Consider the following 12,019-nt stretch of genomic DNA (forward strand, 5'->3'; position numbering starts at 1 on the left):
TCACTTGTTACCATCTATTTCAACCATGATTACAAAGACTATAGTGTTCATATCTATGTAAAATATTTGCTTTTTTTTGTAAGTATTTGTCAAGCGCTGGGTAGGAATGTAAAGCATAGAGGGGAACTGAGAGCTGCTTTTTAATGATCATACTAAGTATTTCTGGTAATGTGCTCATATTAGGGGGGGAAATCCCGTACTGGGAAATCCTGTTCCCAAAAATGTTGCAATAATCGTGTTTGTCCCAGCAGCCTTTATCATCGGATTAACATGAAGACATCACTATTTAGTAACATAATCCTGGGTAAGCCCTGTGTGTTTTTTCTGGTGGTGATACACCGAAGTGCACTATAGTCTAATCACATGACGGATGATTTAAAGCATACCTGAACTGACATGGACGAAACTTTGTTAAAGTTGATGTGGGCAGGTAGTGCACAGCAATTTTACCGTTACTAGCACGGGGGCAACCCATTAGCTCCATACGCGTTACTGGGTTAAAGGAGACCTGAACTCTTGCACAGGACAGAAGGTAAACATGGAGAAATGCACCCTAAGGGCTCATTCACACTGCGTTCCGCTCGCGTTGGGCTTTTTGTTTGTTGTCTTGTTTTTTGTTTTTTTACACTATATATTTTTATTTTTTTTATTCCCGGCGCTTAGGTGGGTGTTCTGTTTTTGTGAAAAGCGCTTTTCTGAGCGGTTTTGTAATTCATTCCCTGATGCAAGTCAGGAAGTGAACTCTTTGACCCGGAAAAGAATAAATACAATGTATTTATTCTTAAAAATGTGAATGCAATCTCTGCACAAAGCAATTTTGTGAGCGTTTTTCCTATACCTTCCATTGAGGCAAAATTGGCCCAAAATAAGGCACCGCTTTGCTGCACGCTCAGCGCACGACCCGCGCTGATATGAACCTTCTCATGGAGATTCATTGCACAAGCGTTTTTTTGGGGGCGATTCTAAAAATCGTCTGCGCGGGAAAAGAGGCTGAAAACGTCCCTAGTGTTTTTTTCTGTGTAGGTAGTAGGTTTAAATAACCAGATCTCTTTCAATTATATACCAAAAATCTATAGAGTTGTTTTAAAAGTGAAAGTTCACTGAAAAAAATGCTATGCCATTTATTGGTGTTAAACACATCATTCTTTCATTTTCTTTTAATTCCAGTTTACAGAACACTGTGGTTGCATAAAGGGCAATTCATTTTAAGCAGAAAATGCAGAAAAATGGTTTTCATACTATTTTTTTTAATGCCCAATACAGTAGTGATTCTCTCTCAGATGACATTACTTAAGGACAAAAGCAAGTTCCTCCCAGGTCATAGAGCAGCATTACTAGAAGCTGTCATTGCTTGGATATAGTACATAGCTAAATAAGTAATTTATTAATTATGTTTTTGGGAAAAAAATAAGCTCTTCTGTGGTAAAGTTTACCCTAAATGGATTTAAAAAAAAAGTTAACTACTGACATCAGTAGAGGGAAGCCTCTAGACATTCCAGAGGCTTTCCCAACCTTTTTACGCCTCTCCAATCCTGCACTGGGACCCTCTGAAAATATTTAACATTAAAGTGTACCAGAGACAGGATAATTGGGTGCATTTATACTTACCTGGGGCTCTCGCCAGCCCCATGAGGTGTGTGGGCTCCTCCGCCATCCTCTCCGGCTGCTCCATTCTCTGGATATCCCTAATCTGGCCAGTTGCGGCCAGTCGTGTGCTTCTGCGCATGCATGGCCGCGGTAACGCGACAGAGTGCACGTGCGGCCGGACCACGCATGTGCAGAAGAGTGCGGCTGGCCAGATTACTGGGAGGGATATCCAGTTCACGGAGCAGCCAGAGAGAACAGCTAGGGAGCCCAGGCACCTCATGAGGCTGGAGGAAGCCCCAGGTAAGTACAAATGAACCCAATTATCCTGTCCCTGGTTCCCTCTAATGTCGAATGTTGCTTGTGGCTGCTCTCTCTCCTTGTCTGTATGGTATCCTCCATCTTTCCCTGGGAAATCCACACATGCTGCAATTTTGTTTTCAGCAATCTTCCAAAGCATATTATAAGCAAGGGAAAGACTGTATCCAACCATTACAATAACTGATATAACTGAGGGGTTTATTTTGATCACACTGAAGATGTACTTCAACTTCTTGTTTCCTGGATTGACATACACTGAGGGAGGGAAGTAGAGGTCCATTTCTTCTCTGTGTATCACTGCTGTAAGATCAGCCAAGCCACACAGAACCAGCAGTAAGTGGCTATTATTCCTGTGCGTCTCCCGTCAGCATTTCCGTGCAGGAAGATGGGTTACATTATATGTATTGGTCTCCAGTCTCCTGTCTCCTCTTCCAGATCCTCCAGCCAAGAATGTGTCAGCGCTGGGTGAGGCCCACCATCTGTCAGACCATCCCTGGTGCTAAACTCCAGCTGACTCTGTGGGGAAGGTCCAGGGTGAAGATTGGAAACAGAACACTAGCGTTCTGTCTGCTTTCTTACAGCTCTTTTATTGCAGCAATCTGTATGAGTCTTATAATGTGTGAGTGATCTTGACTTTCTCTTCTATAGATGCTGGTGGCTGGCTGATGCTCACTTATGTCATTACCTTGTATAGTCCAGTTATAGCTACTGACCAGTAATGTAGTAGGAAGGTATAACCTGCTATTAGAGAAGTTACAGTGTGGCAGTTATACACTGCAATGAAACCACTGACAGGTGAAATGAATAACAATGATTATCTCCTTATAATACCACCTGTCAAGAGGTGGGACGTTTATTGGCCAACAACTGACCAGCCAGTTCTTTAAAGTGGATCCAAGATAAACTTTTACTCATTGCATAATTGTGTTCCTTTCATATAGTTTATAGGACATTCCTCAAGCCATATACTTTTTTGTTTTTGTTTTAATACTCTAATTCCCTAGAAACTATACAAGCCTCGCCCACAGGTTTTCAGAGAGCCTTGGCATTTTTAGACAGTAGCAGGGGCTTATGGGAGCTCAGTCTGGGCAGGAGGAGGGGGAGTTGTTGCTAGCCAGAGATTTCAGAGGCAGATGGGATAAGGGGGAATTAGGTTTTCACAGGCTGAGGGCTGGAGATGCAGAGCAGCTTTCCTGTGTGTAATGTTTACAAACAGAACATGGCCGCTGTCATTGTATCACAGGTAGAAATACGGTAATCATTTTCTGTTGAAGCTGTTTGCAGCTAGATTTGCTGTGTAAACTAATCTAAACTTTAGATAAGATATATAGACAAGTTACTTGTTATAGTTAGTTTTTCATCTCAGATCCGCATTAAAGTGTGCCTGAAGTGACATGATGAGATAAACATGGGTAAATATAGTACCAATCCTAGTAAGAACTTTCCTGTGTTTCCTACATCAAAGTGACGGATATTGTTGCTATGGGGAGAGATGATGGTGATGTGCACAACAGAACGGTTTCCAACGGGCAGGGCAAGGAGGGGAACAATGCGCTCAGCACATGTGTTGATCTCACTAAAGGTACGTACACACCTTTTGACTCATGACTCCCTCCTGGGATTGGGATCTGATCCCCTTGAGCAACATCGCTGGTCCGGCCCATACAGACATGTGTCAGCTGTGTAGCTGACAATGCATTCTGCTGCTATGCTGGGGGGAGGGATGACGGAGCAGCACATGCGTAACCTCACGAGGCGGGCAGTGGATCAGCGTTTACAAAGAAGTTGGCCATCGCTCTGCCAAGTTAATCTGCTCAATGGATTGCTTGTGGAATGGTGGTCGGGGCCGCTGTACACACGCCTGTACATCAGCATGTACAAGGCTTGAAACATCCGGAATATTAACCACTTGAGGACCCACCCTTTACCCCCCCTTAAGGACCAGCGCTGATTTATGTGATCTGTGCTGGGTGGGCTCTGCAGCCCCCAGCACAGATCAGCTGGCATGCAGAGCGATCAGATCGCCCCCCTTTTTTCCCCCCTATGGGGACGATGTGCAGGGGGGTCTGATCGCTCCTGCTGGTGGCATGTTGCGGGGGGGGGGACCTCAAAGCCCCCCTCCGTGGCGACATTCACCCCCCTCCCTCTCCTACCTGTCCCCCCCTCGGTGATCGGGGCTGCACAGGACGCTATCCGTCCTGTGCAGCCTGTGACAGGATGTCGGCTGTCACATGGCGGCGATCCCCGGCCGCTGATTGGCCGGGATCGCCGATCTGCCTTACGGCGCTGCTGCGCAGCAGCGCCGTACAATGTAAACAAAGGAGACAAATGTCTCCTGCGTTTACATTTAGTCTGCGAGCCGCGATCAGTGGCTCGCAGGCCATTCACCGAGACCCGCTCCGTTATCTAACAGGAAACGGCCGCTCGCGCGAGCAGCCTTTCCTGATTAATTAGGGAGGCACCTGGCGACGTAGAGCTGCGTCGCTGGTCCTCCAGCTACCACTTTGCCGCCGCACGGTATGAGTGTGCGGTCGGCAAGTGGTTAAAGAGTACCTCCAGCCAGGATCTGGGGGTTGGGAAATGTCTGTCGCACGGTTAATGACTTTTTTCCTTCAAAGGACATCCGTTACTGTGGTCTGCCCCAGCTCAGAGCTGGACCATGATTGGTGGCTGCCGAGCTGGGGGCTGGCTGCGGCAATGAGGGGTGGCTGCAGAGCTTCGGATGTCTTTGGAAAAATGGCTTCGACTGGTATGACAAGACAAATAACATTTATGTCGTGCTTTTCTCCTGATGGATTCAAAGTGCCAGAGCAGCAGCCACTAGGGCGAGCTCTATAGGCAGTAGCAGTGTTAAGCTGGCCACTAACAGTCCAATTTCTAGTGAAAAATCGTTCGAGCGATCAGAAATTCTGATCGGACGAAAAATCGTTCACTACACCATCAACTAACCAATCTTTGCTTCCTATCTATCACGACCACCAAGAAAATCCAAATTTTCGTTCGACGAAAATTCATTCGGGCGACATTTTTTTCACTCGTTCATAATTGATTGTGTCCACCAATAGAGATTATTTACAACCAATTCGATCAGAATTTCTGATCGCTCGAACGATTTTTCGCTAGAAATTGGACCGTTAGTGGCCAGCTTTAGGGAGACTTGCCAAAGGTCTCCTTCTGAATAGGTGCTGGCTTACTGAACAGGCAGAGCCGAGATTCGAACCCTGGTCTCCTGTGTCAGAGGCAGAGCCCTTAACCATTACACTATCCAGCCACCATGCAGTCTTCAATGTGGTTTTTAGGTGCAGGACTCCAGTAGCCCCCTTAACTGCAATGTTCAAGTAACTGATTCCCCTTTAAATGAATTGTATACTTTATATAATGACCCATATGATTCTACATCCAGACTTTTCCAGACGGTGACTGAACTCCAGTGCAGAGCCAAATTCCAGACTGTACCATCTATCACTGAGATTCTGTGTCTGTTAAATGCACTGCTAGGCTCCAGTTAGTGCAGTCATCCCTAAACTGACATTAAACTGTGTAATGAAGTTATGCAGCTATAACAGTTACAGTATATTGCTTCTTATTTGTTCTGCGCAGTTGCTCTGTCACTGCAACTACTGTGCATGATCATTTCTTGTTTTAAGCCTACGATGTATGGCTTGGCATTTGAGGGGTTAAAGTTCCTGGCCTCCTCCATCTGCTTTCCTAATGCATAGGGCCTATTGGGGGTCTGCTAAGGGGTCTGAGGTGAGAGTTCAGTCTCTTCTCACAGTCCCCTGGAAGCTGCATTCTTATTAAGCCATCTATCAGCAGCTCCTCTCCACAAGACAAACATGAGGCACCCCATTGGAGCAGCCTATGAGGCGGCAGCACAGGATTCTCTCCGCTCTCTAATCATTCCAATCCAGGAGGAAACAGGAAGTGCTTGTTTACTCCCTTCTGTAGGGACAACATCCAGCTTCCAGTAACACACAGTTACTGGTCTGAGGAATGTGTAGCAATAAATTTAAATGTAAACTGTATGAATACTGCAAACCGTTTGCTGGAGATTTTTCTGTAGTATCCAATAGGATTCCTACCATCTTCTCTTCTATTTTCATTCCTATCTGAGATTCTACATTGTGGTTTTGAGCAGTTGCGGAGCTAAGGAACTTTGGGTCCCAGTGCAAGCTTTACATTGAGCCCCCCAAGCTTTCTACATCAAAGTCCCCAGTATCTGGCACCGGTGGGAGTCGCCTCATGCTGTATACATGTTATTGCTGAAATAACACAACACTCCCCTCTCATGCAGCATAAAATACTTAGTGGCTTTCCGGCATCTTCTGTGCATGGTTCCGGGCGTCTAACCTGATCCGTGTTGGGTTATGTGACACACCGGGAGCCGTGCATGGACGCCAGAAAGCTGCTTGGAGCTACAGGAAGATGGCGCTGGAGGCTCGGTAAGTATTTTTCTCCCCCCCCCCCCCCTTCCCAAAACGCAGTTCCAGTGATGCCCTCAGGCATGCCGGTTAGTTGAGAATTCTGGTTGCATGAGTTCCTGATAAGGGGGACTTCGCTGTATACGTAGCAATTCATATGGAGCAACAAAACCTACCAAAAGGTGCCCATACACTAACGCGATTTCCTGCCGATAGACAGCAGATTCGATCACTGTGATTGAATCTGCTGTGAAATCGATAACGCAAATGGGGACCGATCGACAGATTTCCATCCAAAATCAATCGATTCCATCGATCTGCCCGGGGTAAAATTTCGCTCTATTGCCGGCGGGTCAGAAGCACGTCGTTAGCGGCGTTCGATGCGGTGACGACCGACGCAGTAATACATCACCTCTCTGGCCAGCACCTCCCAAAAATATTCTGGCAAGTGTCGTGTTCAATCTTCATCTTATATCACACACAATTGTCACATAGTTACATAGTTTGGTTGAAAAAATACATCTGTCCAAATCCAACCAGGAGAAAATAAGTTTAAAAACTAGGTACATTTCTCTCCCTCACGTATCCCAGTTGTTCCAGAAGAAGGCAAACAACCCTTACAAGGCGTGGCCTAAATAGCCTGCACCAAATTAAGTTTCCAAAATATTTTTATTGAAAGTGCATAGAAAGAGGCATCAGAAAGCATAACAAATAACATACAGATAAAATATCTGACCTTACTCAGCTGAATGCGTCATGTTATTGGCAAGAGAACATTCAGGCATATAATACAATACAATAACATTTCTATAGCGCTTTTCTCCCATAGGACTCAAAGCGCTTAGGCTCTCTCAGATTCAGTAATTAGTAGGATGAAGTATTCACACAACAAAAGTTATATTTCTGCAAATGCCAGACTGAACAGGTGGGTTTTCAGTCTGGATTTAAACACGTCCAGGGATGGGGCTGTCCTGATCTGTTGAGGTAAGGAGTTCCAAAACGTAGGGGCAGCATGACAGAAGGCTCTCGGACCAAAAGTTTCCAAGTGGACTCTGGGTATGACTAGATTATTAGAACCTGTGGATCTGAGAATGCGGGGATTGCTACGCAGCTGTAACATATCTTTCATGTATCCAGGGCCTAGATTATTCAGGGATTTAAATGTCAGTAGGCCGATCTTGAATAGGACCCTCCATTCTATAGGTAGCTTGGCATGGCAAAATACACAGATGGTTTCACAATCGTCAAGTGCAAATATTGAAAAGGTGAAAATGAACGCTGCCAAGAATGTAGTCCAGTAAATGATCTGGATGTATAGATAATGTGATGAAATCCCAGGTTGTTAACGTGGTGTCCCAGATAGAGTAGCCATAGGTCCCACGGTTTATGGAAGAAGGGCCCTCTGTCATTAATTTTAGCTGATATATTTTTAGATAACATAATTGAGTCTATTTGTTTGACGATGGCTGAAAATAACTTACACCAAATGTTTCTACACCCGAGACCTTGTAACTGTTATGATCTTACCTAGCTGGGGTTCCCACTGTGTGTCAGGGGCTTCCGGTAGCGGCATCCCCGCAGACTTATGTGCCCACCAGCAGCTCTTTAGGGTGGGCCTGTGACCACGTGACAATCTTATACCTTCCGGCACAGACGCTGGCAGGTAATGGTGGGTCTGGTTGTTGTGGCAGCCTATTGGCTGCTGAGTGGGCATTCCCTTTTGATTGGTCCAAATTGCTATTTAGCTATGTGACTGACTTGTGCACCTCGGCCATGATAGCGATTAGTTGTACTACTGCTGGGTGTGTTTTTGAATGCCATTAAGTTCCGACCTCTTGCTTGACCCTTGACCTACGCTTTTGGATTGCCGCCTATGTTGACCCATGCTTTGTCTAAGTCTTGCCTGATCTTTTTGATTAGCTGTTTGACTGCTGGAATCCCTGTGTATGACCTTTGGCTAGTTTTTGACCTCCAGTTTGTCTACTTCCTGGATTGATAGTCACCTGACCTTTGTGTATGACCCTGACTTGTGTGACCTTTCTACCTGCCTGTGTTCCATCTAGTGGGGTTGTGGTGGTACCTTTGCTTTCTCCGAGACTGAGTGGAGACGTGCCACATAGGGGGAAGAATGCGGTAGAGATTGGGGCATAGAGACTGAATAAAAAGTAGAGTATCTGCCAGGCCATACACTAAAACACTAACGAGTTACATGACCTCAGGTGTAGATAATAAATAATTCATAAGCAAATACATGCATGAATGACACTTCTGAAGTGCACGTACCCAGAATGCACCTGGCTGTACACAGCTGGGTGGGGTCACAGGCATCCAGGGAGTGCAGAGTGGGGCGGGGCATACGCCAATCCCCTTGCCTTTCATTCGACAGTTATGAATGGCACAATAGGGAGGAGCCCATGCTCAGTCTAAAACTATGTGCTGGCGTTGTGGCTCTGTAGCTCTGCCAGAGCATTCTGAAAAGAGCTCAAATCTTTAATTTGCAGAAGAGCAGCTGTGTAAATGATAAATGCTTATTTATTTCTATGGAATTCTGACCACTGGTTTTCTGAATTTGGTTAGTGGAAGCTGATGTTAGAACTGGAAAGTTATCCACCGGAATAACGAGTGTAAAACGGTTTAGCGAAATTTGGGTGCACCGTGCGCTGCCATAGGTCGTAATGTGAATCGCGCTGTTGCAGTGCTCAGAGAGTAATTTGTGTGGCGTAAAAAAATAAGACTGAGCCCAAATTACTATAAAACAGCGTAATTCGGTTGCCAGCAATAACTGGAAGCCAAATTTACGTCTCTTCCTGGAGTCCACGGCGGCCTGGAGAAAGAATAGTAATTAACGCTGCTGTCACTTTTGCAGGAGCCGGTAAGCAGTTTTTCAGCTTTGCCCTGCGCCCAAATTTCCCAGCGCTTCAGTTACATGGGTGCCTGAAATACACCTATAGTGTGAGTGAAATGATGGCAGTGTAATGGGGATGAAAATAACATACAGGACATATATATTTATAACCCAGTCAGTGCACTGTCATGGTATATTTCTGGCTGCAGAATCTGCTGATAGTGCAGTGTGACTAATCTCCCTCTCTATATATACATACATTGCTATAGTATACAGTCTGTGCCCTCTAGGCAGGTGTAATCCTCAATCACAGGCTCAGCTACAGCGCTGGAGATTATTATACAAGCCCTTTCCCTTACTGTTTACAGTTTCATTGCAGGCTGATGAGTCTCTTCCAGGACCAGCTTTAAAGCAGCAGGGTCAGCTATACTATGCCAGGAAAAAGAAACCTATATAAGTAGATAACTACTTGTTCTACTTAGATAACAGATGCATTGTACTGTCCACAGTTTTATTTCAGTTAATTTTATATAGTAAATAAAGAGAATTCTGTTTCTGGCATTTGCCATCTTGATTCCCTCAGACTGAAGCAATCCTGATGTAATTTCCTCCCTTACTTTTTTTTTTCTCTTTGAATCTGCACTGTCATAGCTTGCTTGCTTTGTAAACATGTGAGCACAGAATGGATCAGGTTTCAGCAGCTTCACAATGAACTGCCCTCAGCCAATCAGTGAGGAGCAGCAATGTGGGAGGGGTGATGACAAGCTTCCTTCTGCTCGGCAATGTACCAAATAGAGGCAGGCTGATTGAGATATGATTTTATTGCAGCAGATATGATTTATTGCAGCAGTGTTTGCAGTGCAGGGTGAGGTTCCAGGCTGCATAATGAACACAGTGCAGTGGGTAAATGGAATTTATTAGTGTGGCTGACAATCCCTCTTTAAAATGCAACTAAAGCCATAGTTCAGGCTAACCTCTCTTTAATGCATATTCTGTGGAGTATATCATAACTTGCAGTACACACAGTTTGTGCTGCACAAGAACAGTGTTTTCTCTTTTTTTTATTTTCTGTCAGGCTGGGTTTGCAATGCTCTGTTTTTGTGTGAATGTCTCTTGGGTAATCTGAATCCATCTGTAAACTGTCTAAAATTCTACCCGTACCCCACCAACGCCCAGAAGAAGTCAGGAATTGGCTGAGGGACACCAGCCAGTCATTCAGAGTGAACAGAGAGCTTACCCTGGCCACCTTCTCTGTGCTGCTGAACTCTCTGTGGCCAGCTCTGCAACACTATAGCACTGAAGAGTCTCACCATCACTTCCTGTTTAGTACCTCAGTACTCTGTGTGTAATTAAGCATTTACAATTCCCACACCCTCCCCAGTGTGCTTATTTGAGAAAAAAAGTTCAATAAAATAGCAGTGAGTTGTTGTCAGCAAAGTGGATTGGGCAGGGAACAGGGCTATGGTACGGGCATATGGAAAACCACTGGGCCTCAAAAACCATCTCACACAGGCACAGATGTTCCACCAGTATTAGGTAGCCCCCTCCCCAGTTTAGATGGCTAGATTTGCCCCCAGTGTTATGTAGTCCCCTCCCAAGTATTGATAGTTAAATTTACTCCGTGTCTGTAGCCCCCTCTCCCCAGTTAGCTAAATGTATCCCCAGTGTTCTGTATCCAGGTTAGCTAGCTAGATGTGCCCCCAGTGATCTGAAGCCCCTCTCCCAGGTTAGGCAGCTAGATGTACCCCCAGCCTTCTGTAGCCCCCCTCCCAGGTTAGCTAGCTAGATGTGCCCCAGTGATGTGTAGCGCCCTGACCCCCCCCATTCCCCCCCCCCCCCCCCCAGGTTAGGCAGCTAGATGTAGCCTCCCTCCCCCCATCCCCAGTCAGCCTTAACACCCTGGGTCTGGCATCTTCTATTTCCTTTCAGTTGAGCAGCATGCAGCAGGGTTTTTCAGCACAGAGCTGTTCAGAGGAAGCACAACTGATGTTGAAAAATATGCCTATCTTATAATAGATATAGTAATTTTATTAGGTATGAAGAGTTGACTTCAATCATAATGGACTCTAGTATGTTGCAGGGGTATCAAGCAGTTGATGAGATAGCCGGTGCACAATTGCAGCCATATGACGGCATCTGTAACAATAATGTTTAAAAAAAAAAAATGAAATTACCTGTTAGAGATAAATGGGTGATTGTCTACTCCTCACTGACCTCTCTACTTCGGCTCCACTCCCCCTTTCGTCACCTTGCTTGCACCCATCACATGGATGCCGGAATAACACTGTTTATGTAGAAAAAGGAAGAGAAACAGATTGAATACGGAGATGTCCACCACCTCATTGGTGCAGCTATAGTGCTGGAGTGATTAAAGCGGGATTGTCACCATAAAAATCAAATTTCAACAGCAACTGGTCTGAGTGTATTAAGTGATAAAGATGCTAATCCTGCATTCAAAACTTTTTCTGCTGTGATGACTTGGAGTTATCACATACTTAAGGAGCACTGGCCCTTTAGTAGTCAGTGCCAAACAGTTGTATGCTGGGGGTTCTTTTTATCTATAATCTATTCCTCCTCTTCCCTTATTTCCCTGCCAGCTGCCTATCTGAAACCTGACCCCCTGCTCACTTGTGTTTACAAGCAAGGCTGAGGAGACTCAGCGATTGGAGGAGAAAAGAAAAAAGTAAAGGGCAGAAATGACATCAGTATTTAGCCTAAACTGTGGGCAAAAGACATGGCCCCACCAGGAATAGAATTCTCTTCATTTACTATATAAAATTCACTGAAATCAAAACGTGGACAGTACAATACATGTGTTATGTAAGTAGATCAAGTATTTATGTACTTA

At 45.1% G+C, this 12,019-nt stretch overlaps 1 protein-coding gene across 2 annotated transcripts in view; it reads left to right on the top strand.

Annotated features, from left to right (window-relative positions):
- LOC137528216 (cdc42 effector protein 2-like) overlaps positions 1–12,019 on the top strand; it is a 52,023-nt gene that overhangs the window by 26,235 nt on the left and 13,769 nt on the right. The window contains exon 1 of one of the 2 annotated variants that reach the window (XM_068249488.1): positions 2,194–2,238. The exons of the other annotated variant lie outside the window; for it this stretch is intronic. The gene's annotated coding sequence lies outside the window, so the exon portion shown is untranslated. Of the gene's footprint in view, positions 1–2,193; positions 2,239–12,019 lie in introns of those variants that run through there. 2 annotated transcript variants of the gene reach the window in all.

This window comes from Hyperolius riggenbachi, chromosome 8 (assembly GCF_040937935.1).
Source record: "Hyperolius riggenbachi isolate aHypRig1 chromosome 8, aHypRig1.pri, whole genome shotgun sequence".
Taxonomy (NCBI): Eukaryota; Metazoa; Chordata; class Amphibia; order Anura; family Hyperoliidae; genus Hyperolius; species Hyperolius riggenbachi.